Source organism: Panthera onca, chromosome A3, assembly GCF_046562875.1.
Source record: "Panthera onca isolate mPanOnc1 chromosome A3, mPanOnc1 haplotype 2, whole genome shotgun sequence".
Taxonomy (NCBI): domain Eukaryota; kingdom Metazoa; phylum Chordata; class Mammalia; order Carnivora; family Felidae; genus Panthera; species Panthera onca.
Window position 1 is genome coordinate 57,863,391 of NC_138341.1, and position 25,376 is coordinate 57,888,766.

Here is a 25,376-nt window from a genome sequence, read left to right on the forward strand (position 1 = left end):
CTTCCTGGGCAAACACCCAACTTCCCTCAAAGGGAATGCCCGGGATCGAATTTGAAAATGGGGTTGGAGAGAACTTCATTTTTTTCTTCTTTCTGGGGCAATCTGTGTCCCCCTTAGGAAAAATACCACTACGTTGTATGAAGAAAATTGTATGTTTTTAAAAATTTCTCCTCAATTCAAAGGATCGAGAGATTAAGTTTTTGCCTCTCTTTTTTTTTTTTTTTTTTTTTAACAAGAAATAAGCTTGCTCACACTGAAAAGTACCGGCATGAAATAAAACAACTCCCCTTCTGTTTCACAGCCAGCAGGTTTTCTTCAACACCCCAGCCCTGGAGAGCCACAGATTGCACAGCGGGCAGACTTTGTTGAACAGATGAACAACTGTGGCTTAATCTGTTTGGGGAAAAGAAAAAAAAAAGTCCTGAAGCAATTGATAAAGAGGCTGAGAGGCTGAGGTCAGTGTGAAGGAAGAGTAAATGAGGCCAGATTGGGGAACGTTGAAACCTAAGTCTCTTTCACCCCCTGTGCTGAATTGGGTGTGTGAGGAACAGTCAGGACGAATCTGCTGGGAGGGGGACTGAGAGCCTCCTGGATGGCCTGAGTTTGGAGTTATGTTTTCATTATTATTCAAAATTATTTTATGTCATTTCTTCCTCATAGGTTTTTTTGGCTTTTTGTTTTTGAAAACTGTACCAGAGTATAACAGAAAAGTACATGAATCTTAAGTACCGGCAAGTGAGCGTTCATAAACTGAACACATCGTATAACCAGCACGTGGGTCGAGAATGGAATATTAGCAGCACCCCAGAGCCCCCCACAGGGAGAATCGCTCTCCTGACTCATAACCTCATTATTTTCAGTAGCTCAGACACATTCATGTGTGTTCTCCTAGAGACACTGCACACATATACAAGAATACAGATGTTATTATTTTGCACAAATGTAAAAATGTATTAAAAAAATTTTTTTTTAATATTTATTTATTTTTGAGACACAGAGCATGAGCAGGGGAGGGGCCAAGAGCGAGGGAGACACAGATTCCGAAGCAGGCTCCAGGCTCTGAGCTGTCAGCACAGAGCCCCATGTGGGGTGGGGCAGGGCTTGAACTCAAAAACCTCTAGATCGTGACCTGAGCCGAAGTCGGAGGCTTCACTGACTGAGCCCCCCCCCCCCACCCCCCACCCCATAAAGATGTATTTTGCGCACTCTGTAGCCTATTCTCCAGGACGATCTGCCTCTGGATGTTTCCACATTTATCTCAGGGATCGTTCCATATCACTACATAGAAAGCAGCTAAGTTTCTTTAGTGGTCACATAGCAGTCCTTTGTCGGAATGTACCACAATTTAATTTCACTAAAAGGCAAAGAGGTTGTGTTCCACCTTTTTGGAGCTGGCCTTTTTTTTTCCTTTTAGAGTACTCTTGAGGCATCTTTGTTGTCCTTTAGATGGAAGGTGGCAACCAGATGCTGCTCTCTTGAAGCCTTAAAAATACTGCTAGTAGTTCTTCCTCATTTCTGAGCCGTGTTGGGTGTGGTACCACCTGGGGTGGTCGCCTATTTTATTGCCTTGTCCTGTTAGGACTCAGTTGTTCCATGTTTGAATACGTATCCAGGAAGTGGAAATAATGTCCCTGACACCCCCACTTCCTTTTCTGGCAAATCAGTGTCCGGTGAACGGATCCGACTGCTTTCACCCACCCCTTTCCTTCAGTCAGCTGCCTGCCCAGCATTGTCCTGGCCGAGACCTGGAGGTTGGGGAAGAAGGGCCTCAGGAGCTCTTCCAGACGGGACTAGTTGGAGGAACTACTGTTCTTTTGGGTTGAACCAAGCCCTCCCTTTCTGCCTGCCTTTTCCTTCTGTGGGTCTTTTCATCTCTCAACTCCAGTCTGGGCCCCAGGCTCTGGACCCTCCCTGCTCTGACCTCAGCTCTCAGAATCATTTAGACTTGGTGCTAGTTCGAGTCGGCGCCTACTTTTTTCTCCTCCGAGTATTCGCTCTTTCGATTTCTTGCCAATCATATTTATAGAACAAAAGACTCTGTCTCCTTAAGGCCTTTTGATCCCCTGACGGGAGGAACAGTTATATATTTGGGAGTTGGGGCGATCTCCTCCTCATCTCCCTCCTTCACTACCAGAATCAAACCCGTCCTTTCCCAGCCCTCGGGGGACGGGCAGGAAGGGGCAGGCGTGGCTGGGTCAGGACCTCAGGGCGAGGTGGGAGTCACCTACAGCAGAGGGGAAATGCCACCAGCTTGTATGAAGGGTGCCAAGGCTGAGCTACAGAAACACGCCCTCGGAAGGCAGGGTCACAGGCAAGTATCAGGGAGGGAGCAACTCCAGTTCAGGGTAGGAGGGAAGTCCTCGGGGGTGTAACACCGGGAGGTGAGGATCGCTGGCTCACCTCTTGGAACTGGCAGCCACACCTTCTCTGAGCCTCAGAGAAGGCAGTAACAGTGACCGCCTTGTAGACTTGTAATAAAGATGAAATGAGTTGATATATAGCCATGGTAAGCGCTCTATAAATGTTAGCTCTCATTATTATACGAGGTGGCCCAGACACAGTGGCCCCAGTGCTGATTACCGGTGGCCAGATTAGCTCTGTCCCTGCTCCATCTCTCCCCCTGTGACTTGGCCTTGGCCTAACGGAGTCCCGCCTCTCCCTGCCTGAGCCAGTTCTTGGTCTCTGCATCCCCTTTCACGCCCCTCCCTCATGCTTGCTCCCTCCACCAGGGAGCCCTCATTCTTTGCAATCCTTCATCACTGCCTGTCCCTCCTTTCAGGAGGGGCAAAAAAGCCCACAGCAACCCCTGGAAGATGAAACCGCTTCTTCTCCTAGTGCTTTTGTGTCTCACTTGCCCCTTAATCTTTGCATTGTCCACTCTCCTTCCAAACTCCCAACTCCAGGGTCTCCCTGCCATCCCCCCCCTCCCCCTTTGTGTGCCCTGAGGACAGTCTGGTGGGAGAGGAGAGGATGCACAATCCTGACACCTGGGGACTCTCCTGAGATCAATGATGGCTAACACATCTCTACCTCCTGGCACCTATTGTCCGTGCAGGAAGATAAGAACAACAGACCTGAACAATTTACCCCTGAGGACCTGCTACACACCCTGCATTGTTCCAGGCACTTCACAGTTTACTCTTTCAATTAATCCTCACAGCAACCCTCTGACCTGAGTATTAGAACCATTCTGTAGATTTTCAAACTGAGGCTCAGAGCAAGTACATATCAAGGTTTCATCATTGCTTAATAGTCGAAATGGGATTTGAACCCAGGTCTGCTTGACCTCAGAGCCCAGTAGGACTTCTGATAGTAATAACATTTTACATTCTGTTTTGTATTTGGATCAACTAGCCCAGGAAGTGGTGTTTTCTACTTTTGAACTTGGGATGCCCAATGGATTAGCTGAGGATTGCAAGCTTTGTCTTATCCACACACAGATTTGATTTTGAAATAGCCAGATTGTAGATTCTCGAAAGTAGTTTTGCCAAGGGTCACGTGGGTGCATTTGTTTTCCCAAACTTCTGAAATACATTCCTCTGTAATAAATCTCCCAGAGGAGAGCAAGAATAAGAGAGATGGTGTCCAGGGGCTCCCCACCTCCAGGGAGGGGGCTCATCAGGATAGAGGCACATCACAGAAGGCACGGACAGGAAAAGCATGGATAGAAAAGGGTGCCTCATCATGTGGGCTTCTAAAATGGCTTGAGAGTTGTACTCAAAGGGAGCAATGCTCACCTTCATGGTTAGCTTAAGAGCACTAGCTTTCAAAGGCATCCTTCATAGCTCCCAAACAGTCAGAGATGTATAAAATGTCTAAGTGGAGTTTCAGTCTTACCTTCGACCTGAGGTCTCTCCCACCTGTTTCCCTCAAGGTTTGAACTACTCGCCCTCTGGATTTTTGCCTGAAGCTCTCATTTGAGCATGGTCTGTCTAATGATATCCCTAGTTTTCTAGGATTAAATAGGGGGACTGCTCTGGATTGAATGGTGTTCCCACAAAATTCACGTCCACCCAACAACCTCCGAATGTGACATTATTTGGAAACAGGGTCTTTGTAGATGTAATTATTTAAGATGAGGTCATCCTGAATTTGGGTGGGCTCTGAATCCCACGACTGGTGTTTGCCTAAGAGAAAGGAGAGGGAGAAATCACACAGGGACACAGGTGAGGAAGAAAGCCATGTGCTGACAGAGGCAGAGATTGGAGTGAGGCATCTCCAAGCCAAGAAACACCAAGGATTGCTGGGACCACCAGAAGCTGGAAGAGGCAAGGGAGGAATCTCCCTTGGAGCCTTCAGGAGAAGCGTGGCCTGCTGACACCTTGATTTTGGACTGCTAGCCTCCAGAACTGTGAGAGAATCAATTTCTGTTGTTTGGAGTCACCAGTTTGTGGTAATTTGTTCTGACAGCTCTAGGAAACCAGCACAGGGATCTCATTTGGCTCTTTAAATAAAAAGCTTCTTTTATTATGAACATGTCCATAGGCTTTGTCTTGTTTTTAAACAAAGCTCCCTGGGCCTCAATTTTCTCACCTAAAGACTGTTTGTTAGCCAGCTACGGCTGCATGAAAACTACCCCAAACCTCAGAGGCACAAAACAACGAGCATGAGTTACCAGGCTCCCAGGTCTGCGGGGTGGCTGGGTGGCTCTGCTCCACATACGTCTTGCTCTTTGAGGACCACAGACCTCCTGGGCGTCTTCTGAGGGCAATGGCGGAAGGCCAAGTAGGGAAGCCCCACTGTGTAGGCACATGTAAAGCCTCTGCAGGTGTCACATCTGCTAACATCCTATTGGCCAAAACAAGCCAGAAGACCCAACATCAGTGGCATGAGAGTACCCTCTGCTCACAGCGAGAGGGGAAAGGGAGTGAACACAACCATAATCCCAACTATCAACACAGATGGCATAATACCTGAGGCTATAGACTGAATGCCTGTGTTCTCCCAGAATTCATTTGTTTGTTGAAACCTAATTACCATTTGGAGGGGAGACCTTTGGGAAGTGTTTAGGTCATGAGGGTGGAGCCCTCACGCCCTTATGAAAGGGACCCAAGAGACCCCCAGAGAGCTCCCTTCTGTTACGTAAGGACAAAACGAAATAATAGCCATCCACGAACAGGAAGCCAGTCCTCACCAGACACAGAGTCTGCACACAGAGTGACTTGATCTTGGACTTCCCAGCCTCCAGAAATGAGAGAAATAACTTTGTGTGTTTGTAAATATCAGTCTGTGGTATTTTTGTCATAGCAACCCAAATGGACTAGGAGGCCTGTTTAACAGGATTATTGAGAAGTTTCTGTATGTATAACTAAATTAGTATAATGAATAATCAACTTTTATTGAATGCTTATTATGTGGTAGACACTGTTCTAAGTGCTTTCTAAGAGTTTTGGTTATCTATTGCACACACAAAAAAACCCTGAAACAAACAAAGAACAACAACAACAACAAAAACCCTAAACTTTAAAACTTAGTGACTTAAAATAACCTTTCTCACAGCTCTGAGGCAGGCTCAGCTGGGTGGTTCTGCTCCACAGGTGTCATTTACTCAGGTGTATTCAGTTGGTGGCTGGACTGGGCTAGAAGAACCCACAAGGCTTCACTTTCATGTCTAGCGTCTTGGTGCTTCTCCATCTGGCTAGCTTGAGCTTCCTCACAGCATGGTGACTAGCCATAATGGACTTCTACATGACATCTGACTTCAGAGGGATGAAATTAGAAACTGCAGATCCCTTAAGGCCCTACTTTAGATATTACACGGCACAACTCTGCCCAATTCTATTGCTTTGTGTTAGTTTCCTATTGCAGCTGCAAAAGAAAAAAAAAAATTACCAGAAATTTAGTGGCTTAAAATAACACAAATACATTACCTTGTAGTTCTGGAGGTGAGAAGTTTAAAATGGGACTCATTGGGCTAAATCCAAGATCTCAGCAGGGCTGTGTTCCTTCCTGGGGACTCTGGAGGAGAATCCATTTTCTTTCCCTTTCTGCTTCCTAGAGGATGCCTGCATTATTTGGCTTGTGCCCCTCCTTCTATCTTCAAAGCCAACAAGGGCTAACCCTATGTCACTCTGACTCTTCTGCCTCCCTCTTAACTCCTAAGGACCCTTGTGATTTCGTTAGACCAGGTGGACAACCCAGGATAACCTCCCTACCTCAAGGTCAACTGGTTAGAAATTTTAATTCCACCTGCAACCTTAATTCTCCTTTGCCGTATAACATTAGATAGTCACAGTTTCTTGGGACTGGGACACAGACATCTTTGGGGGCCATTATTCTGCCGATCAGTCGAAACTAGTGACAGGGACAGTCGAGGCTCAAGGGGAGGGGATATAGACTATTCGACAGGAGGAATAACAAAGCTTCTGTGGCTCTTTTTAACCAACAACAATACGGATTAACTCATGCAATCCTCAGAACAGCCCCACCAGATGGGTACTAGAATTATCTACATTTGAAAGTAGAAAACGGAGAGCAGAGGTGTTCATTACTGGCTAAGTTTAGCCAGCTGGTAAGCAGGAGAGCTGGGTCTTCAATCTAGGCCGTTTGGCAGTGGAACCAGAGCACTTTGTGCCTGGCCTTCCTGGTCCTTGGCAGATGTTTGTTTTCTCCTTCTCTCATTTTCTCAGCCTTTTACGAGGCTGAGAATCCCCTATAGTTCATGATACACATGCATCTCTCAGACATACACCCACACGCACAGAAGGTCTATGGTAAAGTCCCCTTAATAATCAGGGTGATGGAGTGATACCTATTTAAGTAAATATAAATTTGGTGTTGATTTTCCAATCATGTTCTGACTGGTTATTAGTTTTCTTGTGATTTCTCTACCTGGGTTCTGAATTGTCCATGCAACTGCCACCTAACTTCCATACCCTTTTTTTTTTTTAATGTTAATTTATTTTTGAGAGAGAGACAGAAGGTGAGCAGAGGAGGGGCAGAGAGAGAGAGGGAGACACAGAATCCTAAGCAGGCTCCAGGTTCTGAGCTGTCAGCACAGAACCCCACTCGGGACATGAACTTACAAGCCGTGAGATCATGACCTGAGCTGAAGTTGGACGCTTAACTGACTGAGCCACCCAGGCGCTCCTCCATACTCTTGACTTGTTGACTGAAACTCAGTTCTGGCTGCTAGTCCCTATCCTTAGCTATTGTTTTAGTAATACGTGGGTCCTTTCCCCTCTCTGGTGTGGCACTGGCCCCAGCATTTCCTACCCCCATCCCAAGCCTGGACTAGTCTCTCAGAGGAAACCTTTGCTCTACTTCAGCTGGAATTTCCCATAGTGCAGGTCCCAGAACCAGAAGTTATGGGGCTATGTCCAGAGTGAGTGGAAGCAGCAGCACCTAAAATAGGCCTCTTACCTGGTGCCTGTCTGGCTCAGTGAGTAGAGCATGTGACTCTTGGTCTTGGGGTCATGAATTCAAGCACCATGTTGGGTGGGGTCATGAGTTCAAGCCCCATGTTGGGCGTAGAGCTCACTTAATAAAAAAAGCGGGAGAGGAACACCCTAGCATCATCTTGTCTGAATACATTCAAATTTAGGTGGGTTTGAAATCAAAGTGTGTGGAGTACTATGTATCATGGTACATTGCCAGGTTCTCTATTTCCTGCCCCAGAACCTGCAAGAAGAAGAGCCCGGTGTCAAGACAGTCTGGCAGACAGACGTGGATGCATGCCTTGTAAATAGAGTCATGCTTTTGGATTCATTCACTCGTTAGACAAATATTTGTTAAGTACTTGCTATGAATCAGTCACTGTGCTAGGCATAGAGGACAAAGATGAATAAATTGGATGGTTCCTACCTTCCAATGGAGTCCACAGTTAATTACAATTATTATCCACATTTTCTACCTGGGCATGTAGAGTCTAAAGATGTTAATCACTGCATATGTCTATCAGTAAGGCAAGGTGTTTTTTTCCTGAAATTGTCATTCAGAAAAGAGGCAAGTACTTTTATCTTTGGGTCTGTAAAGGAACAACACACTCTTGTGTGTCCCCTTTACTACTCTTACTCAATACTTAAGACATTTCTGGTCACCAGATGTGTGGGTTTTCCACACACCAAGCCCATGTGACACCAGCTGGGTGTCCTACAATTTAACTCAATTCTTTTTTTTCAAATTTTTTAAATCTTTATTTATTTTTGAGGGAGAGAGAGAGACAGGGAGAGATAGCATGAGCACGGGAGGAACAGAGGGAGACACAGAAACTGAAGCAGGCTCCAAGCTCCGAGCTGTCAGCACAGAGCCCGATGCAGGGCTCAAACGCATCATGGACCACGAGATCATGACCTGACCGAAGTCGGACACTCAACCGACTGAACGACCCGGGCGCCCCTGTTTGTTTATTTTAAAGGTGACAAAGGGAAATTGCATGCTGATTTGTTCCTTGCAGGCTGTCCTACTGGGGCTGAGGTTATAGGCATCTTTTAATCCTTCTCAGGAAGTAAACAAGAGAACAGGGAAGATTAAAACTCATGTTGCTTAACAGGGAGAATGGACTACAAAACCTGAATCCAGAGCTGTTCTTAGTCAAATTAGTCCTTTTTCTCAATATTCAGTTAAAAGTCAGTCTTTTCTCTCTTAGTTCAGTGCTAAAAGTGATTCACAGGTTTGAAAAATGAATCCTCCATTGTAGTAGGTGCTTAATAAATGCTCTGAGCTGAAATTGAATGAAGTAAGTGGACAACGGGGCCAGGGACTTAGATTTTATGAAGTTTGGTCTCATTGGAGAATTAAGGCAAACACGTTAAGGCAAAAAAGTCTGACCCATCTGACTCTGCCCTCCTAGTTGTTTCACTTTGGGCAAAGATCCCACATGTGCCCAAACAGAAGCTGGCACCAAATATAAGGCAGACCTAAACTTTCCAAAGGGGAAATCCTCCCATAGTGTTTTGGTCAACCTGAGCACAGAAAAACTTTAGTGACATAGATAAAACTGTGATATGCTTATTAAATTTATGAATTATTATACATATTTAATATCATTTATTCAATTAATTAATTTATAGAAAAAATTAATTTGTAAATATCACTGTTTTCCCACTCTATTCCATGAAACAAATCTATTCCAACTCTTCGCACACCTCTTGGTCATCAGTGTCCTCATTGCCCCTGGAGCCATTTATTAGGCATTCACTCTCACTTCCATCTGGATTGTTGGGGACTCTCTTGGACCCTGCATGGGATGCTGTCCCTGGAAATTTTTTCCCAAACTACAAAGTACCCATTCGCATAGCATTGACCAGCTCATGTTTTCACTGGTCTCTCTGACATAACTACTCACCGTTCTGCTTTTTCAAATGATCATAAAAGGTTTGTTTATGACAACTTCCAGCATTGCAAATGTGAAGTCACTTCCCCAGGAATAACTAACAAATCGGTGTTGCATTTCTTCACCTTCTTTTGCACTAAGTCAGTGATCTCCCCAAGCTTCCACAACTAGCATGAATTAAGAGTATTTTAGGCTAAGATCTTCCTCAATCCATAATATGGTTGTTAAGCATAAAGAAATTTAGAAAGGGGAGTCTGGGTAGCTCAGTCGTTGAAGCACCCGACTTTGGCTCAGGTCCTGATCTCACAGTTTGTGAGTTCGAGCCCCACATCAGGTTCTGTGCTGACAGCTCGGAGCCTGGGGCCTGCTTCAGATTCTGTGTCTCCCTCTCTCTCTGTCCCTCCTCTGCTCACACTCTTTCAAAAATAAACATTTAAAAAATAATAAAAAAAAGAAATTTAGAAAGCATTGGTGTAACATGTGAGACACTGTAAGGATCCTATGATATTGTGATTTACATTAAGCTATAGATATAGATACAGATATAGATTTGGTCTTTGTCCCCATTTCTGGTAGAGAGCTCCAAAAACCCTTGGAATTTCCTAAGTGATAACAGGAGGAAAAAAGAAATGGGTGTCTTTTGTTATTCCTATAAAAAGCCCCTTCAACCGTACCTGGGTTTACATTAATGAGGTGATTTTTGGAAAGTCCCAAGATGAGCTTAGGATGGGGGCTGGTTGCTGGGGGAACATTGTCACCCCTCTTTCCCCACATGCATGACCTCTGGGGAGGGGAGAGGAGCTGGAGGTTGAACTGATTGCCAGTAGCCAATGATTTCATCAGCCTTGCCTGTGTAATGAAGCCTCAATAAAAACCTAAGGACAATAAAAACCCCTGTTGCCCCCGCTCGCACTCTGTCTCTGTCTCTCTCTCTCAAAAATAAACATTAAAAAACTTTTTTTAAATAATAAACAAACCTCATTAGTCTTTCAGGGGAACAGGATTTTATTTTTTTTATTTATTCTCTGCAGTATCATATAAATGTTCTATATGAGCATGGGCTGTCTTTAATAAGAACAAAAAACCTACAATATTCATTTTTGAAAACACACAACTATTAGAATTCCAATTTAACTTTCCAGACTTGCATTGAACCCACCTCACATTTAAACTCTTTCCCTCCCGGGCGTCTGGGGGGCTCAGTCGGTTGAGCATGGGACCCTTGGTTTCAGCTCCGGTCATGATTTCACACCCGCATTGGGCTCTGTGCTGACAGCATGGAGCCTGCTTGGGATTCTCTCTCTCCCTCTCTCTCTGCCCCTTCCCCACTCATGCGTGCATTCTCTCTCTCTCTCTCTCTCTCTCTCTCTCTCAAAAATAAATAAATAAACTTAAAAAAAAAAAAAAAACAACACCTCTTTCCTTCCAATTAATCCAGGCTGAGAACCAAACACCTGCCTGTGGGAAATACCCTCAGGGTTCCCCTCTTTTGGGATCTGTTTTCCACCCAACCCCACCTTCCCACAAGATGCCAAGTATGTGTGAAGGAAAAGGAACAGAAAAATGCTCCAAAGAGCTTGAGCTATATGTTGTGTGTGTGTGTGTGTGTGTGTGTGTGTGTGTGTGTATGAGTTCAATATTATTATGTCTCTCTGAGACTTTCCTTTAAGGCCACATTCTTACACACTTATCAAGGTCCTATAAGCTCTGTGAAATAGAGTAGAAGACCCAGTGTGACCCAGAGCAAGTCGTGCATCCTCTCTGAGCTTGAGTTTGCTCACCTGTAGAATGAGTGGTTGGATCCGAAAGGAAGGGGAAAAGAACATGGCTTGGGCAGACAGACAGGACTGAATTCAAATCCCAACTACTTACTTCTTGTGAAGATGAAATATGATGTATACTCTGTACTGTGTAACATATACGGGTCCATCCTATATGCTAAAAAAATGGTAGCAATGGTTTTTATGATAATTACTATTACTATATATATGAAAGAGCCTATTTCTCTTAAAATAAAACCATAAAGCACAAGACTCTCAGCTCAACTGCACAAGCTGTTCACTGCACAACTCCAGGGTGCCATCCACATAGAATACAATGTCTAGTGGTACCTTGAGAAAGCTTCGTACAAATTTTAAATATTACTTTTATTAAGAATCATTGAGAGGAGTCGGTTAAGTGTCCAACTTCGGCTCAGATCATAGTCTCATGGTTTATGAGTTCGAGCCCCACATGGGGCTATGCACTGACGGTGCAGAGCCTGCTTGAGATTCTCTCTCTGTCCCTCCCCCCACCTCTCAAAATAAGTAAATGAGTTTTTTAAAAGAATAATAGAGAGGTACAGAACTTTTATTGTTGTGGTAGGTACAGGTGAGGCTCCCTAAATTAATAAAATAGGTAATAAGAAAACTCCCTTTTTTTAAAAAAATTTTTTCTTTTAACGTTTATTTATTTTTGAGACAGAGAGAGACAGAGCATGAACGGGGGAGGGTCAGAGAGAGAGGGAGACACAGAATCCGAAACAGGCTCCAGGCTCTGAGCTGTCAGCACAGAGCCCTACGCAGGGCTCAGACTCACAGACTGCAAGATCATGACCGAGCCGAAGTCGGCTGCTTAACCGACTAGGCCACCCAGGCGCCCCATAAACTCCCTTTTTAAAAAAGGTCCTGGACCTTCTGGTCAGGACTTGTTAAAGAGAACAACAAAACGCCAAAAATCAGAGTTCTGCCTTTATGAGTCTATCAGTCACTCAACTATTTTTAAAAAGTTTATATCTCTATCTCTATCTCTATCTCTATCTCTCTCTCTATCTCTATCTCTATCTCTATCATCTAGAGAGAGACAGAGAGCATGAGTGGGGGAGAAGGGCAGAGGAGAGAGACGGAATCTCAAGCAGGCTCCAAGGCTCCATGTTCAGTGAGGAGCCTGGTGCAGGACTCGATCCCACGACCCTGGGATCATGACCTGAGCCAAAATCAACAGTCAGATGCTTAACCAACTGAGCCACGCGGTGCCCCATCAGTCACTCATCTTTAAGTGATTTGTTGTTCTAAGTGTCAGTAGTGAGGGACACTAGGGAGAGAGTTGCTCCTAGGCGTTTCCCTTCTCAAGCTGGGTGAAGGGTCCCAGTGCACTTGATATGGTTTTCCTACCATTAGGAAGGCTGGAAAAGTTCAGAGGAGAGGTGCTGTTTGCCCTGCTCCTCACAGTGAGCAAGGTAAATGCTGGGAACGAGTAGGCCTCTGTCCCACCAAGGGCCTCAGAGGGTCTCTCCAGCAGAATGGGGCCAGCATAGATGTAGTGGAAAAAGAATTGGCTTGAGTTATTTTCAAGTCTCTTTTAAGGTCTTTTAAGTTCTGTTTGCTTTATATTCTCTCTCTCTCTCTCTCTCTCTCTCAATCTCTCTCCCTCCCTTCCTCTGCCCCTCTCACCCACTCAAGCTCTCTCTAAAATTAAGAAAGAAAGAAAGAAAGAAAGAAAGAAAGAAAGAAAGAAAGAAAGAAAGAAGGAAGGAAAGGAAGGAAGAAAGAAAGAAATTTAACAGAACTATAGTAAAAGCTTTGTTTTTCTGACCTTCTATTAACTGGAAATATCCAGTTTACTACACATCTACTCTCCATGAGATGAACTGCTCTTCCTAGAGATGACCCAAGGCACTGAAAGATTCTAAAGACCTGAAGTCCTGATCCTCTGAGAAAGTCTGAGTTCTACGGCACCACAATTGGGTGTGAAGCATATATTACTGCACGCCAAGTCTTCAAATGATTGCCCTTTATCAATCCAAGTAATTGATGAACCTGAACATCCCATTCCCCAAGCATGTCAGATAACAAACATTTCTCGTACTTAGTGGTGAGGCTCAACTGTGATAGACATAGCATGGAGGGAGAAAATTTGCTTCTTCCATAGCTCAAGTAAACCTTCATGCCAAATAAATCTCTCCAAGGCCGATTTCAGATGAATGATGTTCAAGATGAAACAAAGTGATGAGCCTACATGGAAACATATATCCCTTTTCTATATACATTTATAGACAGATGTCTCTGGAACTCAAGAAAATGCCTTTCCCTCCATCAAAATACCAACTCCCCTACAATTTCTTGGCAATTCGCAATTAGAGCATCCTGGAGAGACTGCATTATTTTACCTCAAATGTGTAGAAACACATTGTTCTCAGAAAGCTGTGTTCAAATCTATTGAGTGTTGGCTTGTCCGATCATTGGGGTCATCCCAGCTGTGCAGTAAATGCTGGTTTATCCTTCTGGATATCACGGAGTCATCCAAAGTCAGTGTCCACACAGAAGTTGTGGATTTGTTTGAATAACATCGTTATGCCTACAGGAACGCGAATGTCCATGGTGGATTGACGTATAGAACATGGTTAGATGTTGACGGGCAGGATGGAGGACAGTAGGGAGAAAAGTTAAAGCAAACAAACAAACAGGGAGGTCATCTCAGAGAATTAGGAAATCCGGATCTTTTCTTTTACAGGCCTCAGATCTTTCTGGGATTCCATGTGGCTTTCATTTCTAGCTCCTTGTCTTCTAACAAAGACAATAAGTGTGGTGTTTAAACTAAATGTGAGCCCTTCCAAGAAACAAGAGCTCCTCCCTTCTCCTCTTTTAGTCTAGTAGCAGAATTTTCTTTTGCACTATTAAAAATGGCGTGGGCCACCTTTTCTCCAAAAACACACGAAGCTGTGGCATAACTCTTTCCCAAATAATTAATCTTTCCAGTGGAATCTTTCAAAGCCCCACGTTTCCTGTTATTTTATACAGCTGCAATTTGTAACTGGAGCTCCTGCCCAGTGTTCCATGGGCAGAGCGCCAAATCCCCTACATTTCACCTACCAAGGTGCCCCGCACAAATAATCCTTAACCGCAAGTTAAACAGTTAGGTCCTGTTCTAGCCGAAAAGAAAAGCCCAAGGAACAAAAGACTTTTAACATGTTTCTGTGTTAAAATTTTAGTGGATGCTCACAATATTTTATTTGCCAGCATCAACATTTGGAAGTATCACCATGACGCCACAATAAAAGAAGTTTCAAACATGGATTCGTTCTTGTGTCAGGCTATTATTTGTGGATCACAAAAGTGACACCCTTTTCGTTATCTGGAAGCCAGAAACACTGAATTGCTGTATCAGACCAGCCTTGTTTCCTTCCTTGTCTATGAGCTGGAGGACCAGAGCGAAGACTGGCTGGAGGGTAAGTAGAGAGGCAGAAGTCAGGAGGTTGGCTGTGACCCCCTTCCTTCTCTTTGCATTTCACCTCTTCCCTCCACCCAGTTATCATTTCTCCAAGCTGCCCGTGAGGGAAGTTCTCTCAAGATCACTAAGTTGGGAGTTTCTCCTATTTTAAACTCTCTCTATTCTCCTTCCTACCTTTCCAACTCTCATCACACATTTTTGCATATAACCTGCCACCAAGTTTTCAAAAATTGAAGCCATTGAACCAGACCCTCAACTTCTGGCTACAGCCCCACCTACCCTGACACCATCCCCCTTCCTTTCCTCCCATCCTGGCTGATGCTTTCTACCCTAAGGTCAGGCCCTGTGTTCCGGATCCCAGCCCCTCCTTTCCTCTCTAGAGCCTGACACTATAACATGTCTCTTCTCCCCTGTATACTCATCCTTCTCTGACACTAAATCGCTCCTATTTACACTTAAACATACTCAAGTCCCTCTTAAGATAACACAAAGGCACCCATCTCCACCCACACTCCCTTCCTGCTATATTACTCCTTCCCAGTAAAACTTCTCAAATAGGTTATTATGCTACTCTTCATTTTCATCATTTTCCTTCACTCCTCAGCCCCATTACTTTGGCTAAAATGACTAATGGCCACCATGTTGCTAAGGCAAAGGACTCAGTACTCACCTTTCCTAGTCTCCCTGGGACCCTTCTCTCCTGAAACCCTCTTCCCTGGGTTCTTCTTGTTTTCCTCCTACTCCTGCACTGTTCTTTCTTTACTTTATTTCCATTACCATCCTTCTCCACAGAGCCATTAAATGTTTCTGTTTCTTAAGCTAAAAATGATTTTCTCACTCCATATTCAGTCACTACCAAACACATCGATAGCGCCAATTATCAGACTCATATATTCAGTTGCCTACTCAAAATCTTCACTTGGACTTCTCGTAGCCTCAAGTTCAAACCCCAAGTCATAATCTTTCCTCCTAAACTTGATTCTGTACCTCAGATTCTTATCTCAGCAAATGATGCCACCATCTACCGGTTGCTCAAGTCATAAACCTGACACACTTGGTAACTTGCTCTATTTCTCAAATCTAACCATTCCCTTAGGTCTGGTGATTTTACCTCCTAAAATTTCTCATATCCATTCACTTCCCTCCATTTCCACAGCCACCACCAACCATGGGCATCATCTGCTCTCTTCTGGACCATTTCAATAGCTTTCCAACTGGTTTCCATACATCCATTCTCAACACTCACTAAGCTGTTCTCCACAACGTTGCTACACTATGTCACTCTCTTGCGTGGATTCTTTTAATGGCATATAGGACACAATATCTGTGTGCCTCTCAGACTCCCTGGACTCCTTCCTTTTATTTCTCTGGGTTTGGTGTTTCACATACACCTCAACTTCTAGGTTTGGTTGAAATGCCCCACCTTGGTCATGACCACTGAGGGGCTGAGTGATGTACTCAGCACAGGGGAATTAGCTTTCAGTAGAGTGAAACATGAACAATGGGCAACGGAAGCTGGGAGAATACTAGGCAGATAAATCACTCCCTCCTTTCTCTCTGATAAGAAATGCTCTGAAATATGGTTTTCCTCGTAAGCTTTCTGGAGAAATTCTGTATGCTGGACAAACACACCATTTTAGTCTTCAACTCAGAATTGACTTCCTAGAGGTCCCAAGTAAGACAAATGTTTAGGATAAAGACCAAAATATTTACCCAAGACTCTACATGGATTGATTCCTACCTACTTCTGTAGTCTCTCTCATCTCCTATCACTTTCCCCTTATTTTTCTATCTTCAGCTACAGTAGAGAGTTTTCTATTCACATCAGATCCTCACATGCCAGAAAGTTTATCTGGAAAACTGTTCCTTTCCACGCACCCACCCCCTCCTTCACCTGGCTAGCTGTTTTTCCAGCAGATCTGTTTCACTTCCTTCACTTCCTTCCAAAGGAAATCTCTGTGGTCCTCTCCCTGCTCCTGCTCCCCACTTTTTTCTGTTTCCATTGCTAGGGACTATCAATGATCTGTGTCAGGGTTTGACTAGTGTCTGCCCCCCTCCCCATACTGACTGTAAATTCCATGAGAGCAGAGACAGCATCTGCCTTGACCCCTCCTTTGCATCCCCAGAGCAGAGCCTAACACTCAACAACATATACGGAGTAAACAAGCTCTTCAGATCCAACTCTCCTGTTTTATAGCTGGAGAAGCTAAAAGCAAAGAGATGAAGGGATTCATTCAATTGAGCCCATCAGTGGTAGAGCTTGGCTGTTCTTATACATTCTTTTTCAATTGAAAATCATCCTTCTTAATTCTGGAAAAAGACACATAACAGACAGATCAATGAAACAGAATAGAGAATCCAGGAATAGACCTCAATACCTCTGTCACATACAAAAAGTACTCATCTTCATTCATAATAAAATAAATGCAAATTAAAAATGAGGTGAAGGGGTGCCTGGGTGGCTCAGTTGGTTAAGCACCGACTTCGTCTCAGGTCATGATGTCGTGGTTTCCGGGTTCGAGGCCCACGTGGGGCTCTGTGCTGACAGCTCAGAGCCTGGAGCCTGCTTCAGATTCTGTGTCTCCCTCTCTCTGCCCCTCCCCTGCTCGTGCTCTGTGTCTCTCTGTCTCTCAAAGATAAATAAGGGTTACAAAAAATTTTTTAAAAACGAGGTGACTTTTTTGTATCTTTCTAATTGGCAAAATTCATAAAATTTGGCAATTTCCTCTCTTGGAGAAGGCACTCACCAGTAAAGTGCCAAATATGTAAGAGTAAATACATAAGTGTTTGTGAAGTACGTATTTAAATTGTATTCTTTCATGAATGACAGTGTGACATTATAATAGGTACAAAATCACAAGAGCACATGTTCTCTGCAATTCAACTAGCAGTTCAACTTTTGGGTATTTATCCTACAGATGTATTTGCCCAGAAAATAATAATAAAAACATACAGTTTATTCATTGTAGCATTATCTGTAATAGCGAAATATTTAATGTGCATTATTTAGGGACTGGTGAAGTCAATTATGGTATTTTCACACAAAGGCATAGTATGTAGCTGTTTAAAAAAGAATGAGGTAGTTCAATCCTTTCGAATTCCATATTCCTATCTGTGACTATTGCATATTTCCATTGTAGGAATATTCCATATCCCTATATATTCCATATTTTTGTATATACTAATGTGGGAGCCTTTCTACAATATACAAGTAAAAACCGAGGTGGACAGTAGTTATATAACTAAGCCCCCATCTGGGTTAAAACGAACAAAATCTACAAATAAAACCAACTGCATTGTTAACGAAACTCAGTGAGGTCAATGCCCTCCTACAGTTTGTCTTTCTTACATTGAATAGCAAATACTCCATTAATATTTTTTATGAAGTTCAATAAGAAGAAACGACGTAAGGGGAAGGGGGCAAAGGGAAAATGGACAAGTAATCATTGTTTATGCTTGTTTGCCAGTTGGGTGATATCTCATCGAAAGAGAAAGTGAAATCTGCCCGTCAGTATGATGGTTTTAGATCATCTGTGGATTTTTGTTGTTCTCCATGAATTAGTTAGCTATTCCCCATGGGAATTGAAGAGTTGTGTGTCCTTGATTGTATCAACTCCTTTCTGCCTCAACGAGAAAAGAAAAGATACTCAGTAAAGCTTTGTCTGCCCAACGCTTATTCAGATCAGGTCTCTGTTATTTGCATGTCCTCACTACTGGATTAACCCGATTTCTCACTCACATATCACATCAGGAAAATCAAATGAAAAGATGCTTATGAACTGGCAGAAAGCTTTGCTCATGCTAAAGAAACAGGTATAATTTGATTAAATCTAGGATTTCGTATTGCTGCCTGCATGTTCTTTTGGAAGACATATGACTATATAGCTTAGACCTGGGAAGTACTAACTGTGAAATCTGGCTGATGCCAAAGTAAATATCTGCATGTTTTCCTGTCGAAATGCTCAGTGTGTGTGCTCGCCCTGCCTCAGTGGGGACATTACTGCTGCAGAGGCGCTTATGTTATTTTTTCCTGGAAGGCTTTTTTTCTAAAGTAGTATTCAAGTGTGTCGATATGAAACATGTTTTCTAGTGTGACAAAGGCCCAGTGATATTAATAACATCAGGAAGCTGTTGTTTTCCTATCCTGAAATCACTATCTTAAAGGCAGTGAGAGTCTTTTCCACTCACCAGAGAGCAGGTAAAGGGATTTTTGCAGGATTAGCCTTGACCCTTTGGCTTCATCTTAGATAGATAGATAGATAGATAGATAGATAGATGATAGATAGATGCAGATGGACAGACAGACAAGACAGACAGGCAGACATAGAAGATACGTTCGTAGGTAGTACACAGCATTGCTTTAACTAAGGAGAGGTCTGGAATGAAGACTGCATTTCTCAGCTTCTCTTGTGGCTGAGCAATAACATGTAAATGATACTTTTGAATGGGTCTTTCAAGGACTTAAAGGAAGCTGAATCTGTTGGGATGAGTCCATTTCTCATCCTTTGGGTTTGATGGCCTGTTAGAAGGCTACTGAAGCACAGAGATGAATAAGGCACAGCCCCTCTCCTTGAGGCATTTATAATGAATCGCGCATTAAAGGTATGAAATGACCAGAATACAGAAGAAAAAGGAATTGATTCTGTGTGGAGGAAACCCACAAGGCTTCACAAAGAGGATCCGGTCTAAGCTGGGCTTTACAGAATGGGTTATAATAATAAAATCTCAGATTTGTTAAAGACTTACTATGTTCCAGGCGGTGTACAAAATGCTTGCCAGGCATTATCTCATTTACTCTATGTGACAGCCCTGTGAGGAAGGTATATGATTATCCCCATTTTACAGATGAAGGAACTGAGGGGCAAAGAGGTTAAATGACTTGAAGATTAGAGAGGTCGTAAGTGGCTGAGCCAAGGTCCAAACCTCAGCCCATCTGATGTTCCTAAATCTCAACCCCCAGGATTCGGCGGTGTGGACCTACGTGGATGGAGAGATGGGGAGAAAAACACATACAGGCTTCTCACTTCCATCATGAACTCCAGTAACAGTCAGTGCAGGCAATTCAATCCAAGCGGGTTGTTAGGTAGAGATTAGGCCAGTATTGCCTAAAGTATGTCAGCATATATGGCAGAACATCAGTCTTTTAAGATGCTCTGCAAAAACATTAAAAAAATGAAAATAAACAAAAGACTTACACACATTAACATATAAAGGTCCTGAGAAGGCCTATGGTAAAGAAACATGCTTAATATTATCTTATTTTTTTAATGTTTATTTATTTTTGAGAGAGAGCATGAGCAGGGGAGGGGCAGAGAGAGAGACAGACAGAGAGACAGAGAGACAGAGGATTCGAAGCAGGCTCCTCGCTAACAGCCGTGAGCCTGATGTGGGGCTCGAACTCACTAACCATGAGATCGTGGCCTGAAATCAAGAGTGGGACGCTTAACCAACTGAGCCACCCAGGCGCCCCAGAACTCTCTGATTATTGTACTGACTCAGTTTTGTAAGCAAGTGCCAGCACCAAGCAATCACATGCTACAAAAAAAGCACAATAGTTGATAGTTCTTTTCTAGAACACTGTTAAAGAATTGAAGCCCTCTTAATAATTCAGCCTGAAAAACACTGGGCGGAATTATGTGCAGTCCTTCCCTCTCAAGATGTCTTTGGCTAGTGCAGGTACTAATAACTGGATTGTACTACCTTTTTTTTTTCCACTTGACTTTCCCAATAGAAACAAAATAGAATCCCGTTAGCACCCCAGGAATATACTTTCTGAGGAACATATTTTGGGAAAGCCTGCTTTAGACAAAACAACCAGTTGAAAGAAGGCTTCACTTTGCGTGACTGTTTCGGTATTGAATAGCTACAGCTTTGGACTCTGATTATCTGGGGTTTTTTTTTTGTTTTGTTTTTAAAGTCATCACATTCTAAACGGAAGGACTTCATAACCAGTCCTAGTTGTGACTCCTACTATGTCTGTGATACTAAACCATGCACACACACATAAACACACATGCACAAAATACTACAAAGCTTAACACAGGGTAACATGGCTGTAAAGTTAAAATCAGATCAAAACCATATGAAGCAAGTGACTAGGTTATTCGAGGCCTATTGGAAGGAGATGACTCTAAAAGAGATGCTTGCTGTATAGAGATGCAAAGTGACAAAGTAATAAACCATAAAGCACAACAGCAATTTAGTTTCCCCATCTATGACAGCAGCTAAAATAAACACCGCATGCCAGGAAACTGCCAACGGTATCTTCTAAATTAAAGAAAAGAAGAAATGATTTCATTCATTGATGCTTCAATGGCTAGCTAAATATTTATACACCCCACAAGCACTGTACTCAAAATTTACAGTAGCAAAGCAGCCTGCAGCAACCAAAATATTGATTGAGTCATAAAAACGCGAGGTTATTAACCCAAATATCTTCTTGCTTTGTATAAAACTAATTGCCAGGCCAGGGAATGCAATTTCTGAGACAATTACCAGGAATGGGGGCTTTAATGACTTTCTCTTACTCTTTGCATAAATAAACAGTAGCCGCCCAATCCAGGGCACTGGATGAGTTTCCTTCGGCAGCTCAGAGTTAATCAAACGCATTTCTCGCCGTGTGCCCAGGTGATTCTTTACCTGAAGCTAGGCCCGTGTGCTTCGGCAAATGTGAAATGTGTGTTCCTGAAACCGTATACGTCCTCGGGCCAACATCCTATCTGATGATACATTATCAACCGTAAAGCTGTGTGAAGGAAAACAAACATAAGCGTAAACTGCCAAACGACGAGATGCATCTCTTACAAAAAGCCGGCGTAGTCATTTGCTGGTGTGTGTGGAAAGCAGAAACTCCAGGCAGCCTTGGGGTCAGCAGGGGAAGGTGTCAGGGAAGACTTGGCAGTTAGACGGTGTGCTTCCTGCCAGGGGCCAGGCACCCCTCCCCCCACGTATCTCAGAACATAGCCAGGCGTGGTCTAGCTAGTGGCTACAGGACAGGATGGACAAGGAGGAGTCAGGACCCGGAAGCCAATTTTCCTCCTGGAGTGGACGGGCTCCGGGGAGACACGACCAGCTGAAGGAGCAGGGAAAGTAGAGCTTGATCTCTGGAAGTGCGGTGTGAAGCCAACTTTGGTAGTGCCTGCAAGGAGTCCAGGTCGGGCAGCTCCACACAGAGCAGTGGAGATGTCCCAAAAGACAAGCAAAGTATGAGAGTCAATAATCCTGGAGTGGGTGATATTCAGAAATCCAGGAAGAGGGCCATTTACCCTGCTGAGGTAGATCAGCAGGAGCCAGGACCCAGGCACAGGCTGTAGGGAGGGCTTCTAGGTAGGCAGAGGCCCAGGTTAGCAGAACCAGACAGAACCCCAATGTTTTGGTTGGAGTATAAGCTGGGTATAGTTGCTGTTACAAAGACACCTGACATAGCATGCCTTAAATAGTACAGAATCTCATTCCTCTCTTGTGCAACTGCAGCAGTGAAGGACATGGCTCCGTGAGGTTGCCCAGGACCCCAGGACCCCTCTGCTCACCGTGTCCACCCTTGTGTCTGAGACGGCTGCTCCGGGAGTCCTCTCCACTTGGTCACGGCATGCTGACCAGCACCATGATGGAGTTCTGGGCGGTGGAAAGGGAAAAGAAAACATGGCAGGGGTGGAGAGAGGGGTAAGACACTTTATTTTGAAACCCGGGAAGCAGAAATTATGCACATCACTTCTTTTCTTTTTTTAAATAATTTTTTTAAGTTTATTTATTTTGAGAGAGACAGAGCATGAGCAGGGAGGGGCAAAGAGAGAGAGAGAGAAAGAGAGAGAGAGAATCCCAAGCAGGCTCTGTAGGGTCAGTGTGGAGCCTGGCACGGGGATCAAACTCACGAAGCTGTGAGATCATGACCTGACCTGAAATCAAGAGTCAGAGGCTTAACCCACTGAGCCATCCAGGCGCCCCCACACACCACTTCGACTCGTGGGCCAAACGTGGTCATGTTGGCCACTCCCAGTTGTCAGAGGGACTGGGAGATGAAGTCCCTACCTGTGTGGTAGGGAGGAGGGTGGTACTAGTAGTTTCTTGTGGCTCCTGTAACATATTAGCAAAAACTTGGTGATTTAAAACAACAGAAAGTGATCCTCTATGGTTCTGGAGGATAGATGTCCAAAATCAGTATCACTGGGCTGGAATCAAGGTGTGAGGGCGGCTCTTCCTGTGGAAGCTCCTGGGGGAGGATGCCTTCCTTGCCTCTTTCAACCTCTGATGCCTGCCTGGCCTTCTAGCATTCTGTGATTTGTGGCCACATCTCTCCATTCCCTGCCTCTGGAACGAGATTGGCTTCTCTTCTGTCCAGGTAAAAATTTCCCTCTATCTCGCTGTTATAAAGATACACGTAATTGCATTTTTAGGCTCCTTCCAGATCATGGAGACCCTCAATCACATCTGCAAAGATCTGTTTTCCAAGTAAGGTAACACTCAGAGGTTTCAGGGATTAGAAACTGATATCTGGGCCGGGGAAGGGGCGCACATTATCCAGCTTGCTACAGGGGCACTCTATTGCTAAGAGGAAAAAGGAGAAAACGGTCTCTGCATCACTCAGCAATCAGAATCAGGAAACTCTGATCAATGCCGTGAAACCCACTCAGGGCTGTGTACCAAAGAATCTGTGTCTAGCTTTTCAGGTTTTCCTGGCTTGGCTCTAGACTGGTCTGGAGACTGCACGGGGGCCAAGTCAGGCAGGTAGCCCTGGCCATAGGGAAAAGAGGGCCACTAAGCAAAGGCAGTGTGTGCCTTATAAACAGTATCACTCGTAGAGAGAAACTTGGTAAGTGCTACCCAAGGACACATAGGAGGTTCTCAGACCAATAAATCAGTACCGAGGCCTCAGCAAAGCCCTGTTTGCAGATCACAGCCTCTTAAGACAGAAAATGCCTTCCACCTTCACATCCCTCACCCTCCTCACCCCCGAAAGGCCCAAACAGTCCAGATGCTTGTAAGTGAGATGGTGAAACCCTCTTTCACCTACTTCCCCTGTTCCACTCCCCAGAATTAACCATTGTTTGTTAACAGTTTGATCCTTCCTGACTTTTCTTTTCTCCCCCTGACTTTTCTTTATGTGTTTATACACGCACACACAGAGGGAAATACAATGGTGCCTTTTTACATAAAGAGGATTGTGCCATACATGTGTTTTATTTATTCACTTAATAATATGTCATAGACATCATGGCTTGTCAACGATAATAATAAATTCAGTACTCACACGGTGCCGGGGGAGATTCTGAGCACTTTCCACATTTTTTATTTCACATCTCACACCACCTTAGTAAGTAGGTACTATTATTTTCCTCTCTAAATGATGACCAACATTCACAGGGAGCTCAAGTGACTGGCCCAAGGTCACACAGTCGGTGAGTGACTGAGCTAGGGTCTGAACCCGGCTTGCTACTACCTGGACCCCAATCTGCTAGCATCCTTTGCTATCACACAGACGTCCTCGGAAATCTTGTCAGGCAGCAATTCTGCCTGCATCAGCTGTGGCACCAGACAAGCTTAACTTTTGCATCACCACCTCTTAGACTTCCCTGGAAACTGCAGTGGTCCCCCTGGTTACTGGACAGCTGGCTGTCTTGTAGGGCACGTGGCTTCAGCCACCCCAGTCTGTGCTGGGAGGGAATGCTCAATTCTGTTCCAGCGTTTGCACCTGCCCTGGTCCCAGTCCCTTGGCGTCTGCCCCTGGGTCCCTACCTTCTCTCTGCCTCTAAATTTGCTCTCTTAAACCCTAGCGGATTTGGCCCAGCATCTGTCACCGTGCTCAGATAAGCTGGCCTTACCTGGCACCTTCTGCTGGAAAATCTACGATCGTGAATGGTAGTTTTTGACTCTTCCCTAGGGCTCCGAGCGGGCGCTGCCGCTTTCTGCTGAAAAAGCCAATAGAAAGTCTCTGTAATCATCAACCTTTCCTCCTGGGTCTCCCCGTTGGCCTGAAGCAGGCAGTGAGGGCCTGGTACCGGTGAGACCTCTGCTCCCCTTCTGGACCATTACCATGGAAACAGATGCCGTAGAGAAACTACATCCCCCTTCCTGTCTGTTCGCATTCCCCAGGTGCTTACCTTCTCAGGAGCTCCGTCCCTCTCAGTTTCCCCGTTGCCTGCCTTCCTACCGTCGAAACCTACTCTCACGCACGGGCAAGTGGAAATGGCTGAGAATGTAGGTGCCCAGCCCAGTGTCTTCGGTCTTCCTTATGGACACCAGGACTCCAATGTGCGGCTGAGCAGTCCCTGCTGATCGACCCAGACACAGACACGGGTGTTGGTTAGTGGGGCAGAGAGGCTTTCCCCTTCAGAGAATTTGAGGCTTGTGGTCTGATCCCAGAACTTTGGAAGCTAAGGGTGTGCCGAGGCAGAATAAATTGCTCTGAGGTGCCAGGAGAAAAGGCCTCAGTTATCTCAGCTCCGCCTTGGTGCAGCTACTTCCGGTGAGCCCTGCTCATGGTCCCGCCCTTGCCAAAGCCGGCCTCCTGGCCTGTCACCGTGTGGTCTTTGCTCCTTGACCTAGTTGCCTCAGGCCTCACCAACTTGAGGACAGACAAAGCAAAGAAAGCAAAGAGGTTGCCACAGAACGGGGCCCCTGAGGCACTGCGGTCTCAGGATGAAGTCCGGGCAGAGGTTCCGGGTGACCCGTTGACCTCCCTTTGACCTCCCACCAGCTCCAGCCCAGACCCACTGAATATGAATCTCTGGAATGGGACCCATAATGTGTTTTAACAAACCTCCCAGGGAAGTCTGAGGCGTGCTCAAGTTTGAGAACCGTTCTCCTGTGGCTCCTTCTGATCCTCTCTCTCCTAGAAGGAAACAGGTCCACTTCCCTCACAAGACTAAGGGACTTTTTCCTGGGTAGTTGCGGTTTG

The 25,376-nt window shown here is 44.7% G+C and overlaps 1 long non-coding RNA gene across 2 annotated transcripts; it reads right to left on the reverse strand.

The window, feature by feature from the left end:
* Positions 1-1,012: 1,012 nt before the first annotated feature.
* On the reverse strand, positions 1,013-24,965 carry LOC132660753 (uncharacterized). 2 transcript variants are annotated; one of them, XR_009601868.3, is made up of 6 exons: positions 24,580-24,965; positions 24,301-24,387; positions 22,012-22,096; positions 21,122-21,227; positions 19,507-19,635; positions 1,013-5,808 (listed from the first exon to the last, which is right to left on the reverse strand). It is a non-coding gene; the product is annotated as an uncharacterized LOC132660753 (long non-coding RNA). The 2 variants fall into 2 exon arrangements; XR_009601869.3 differs by lacking the exon at positions 21,122-21,227 and having other exon boundaries at positions 24,580-24,961.
* Positions 24,966-25,376: the final 411 nt, after the last annotated feature.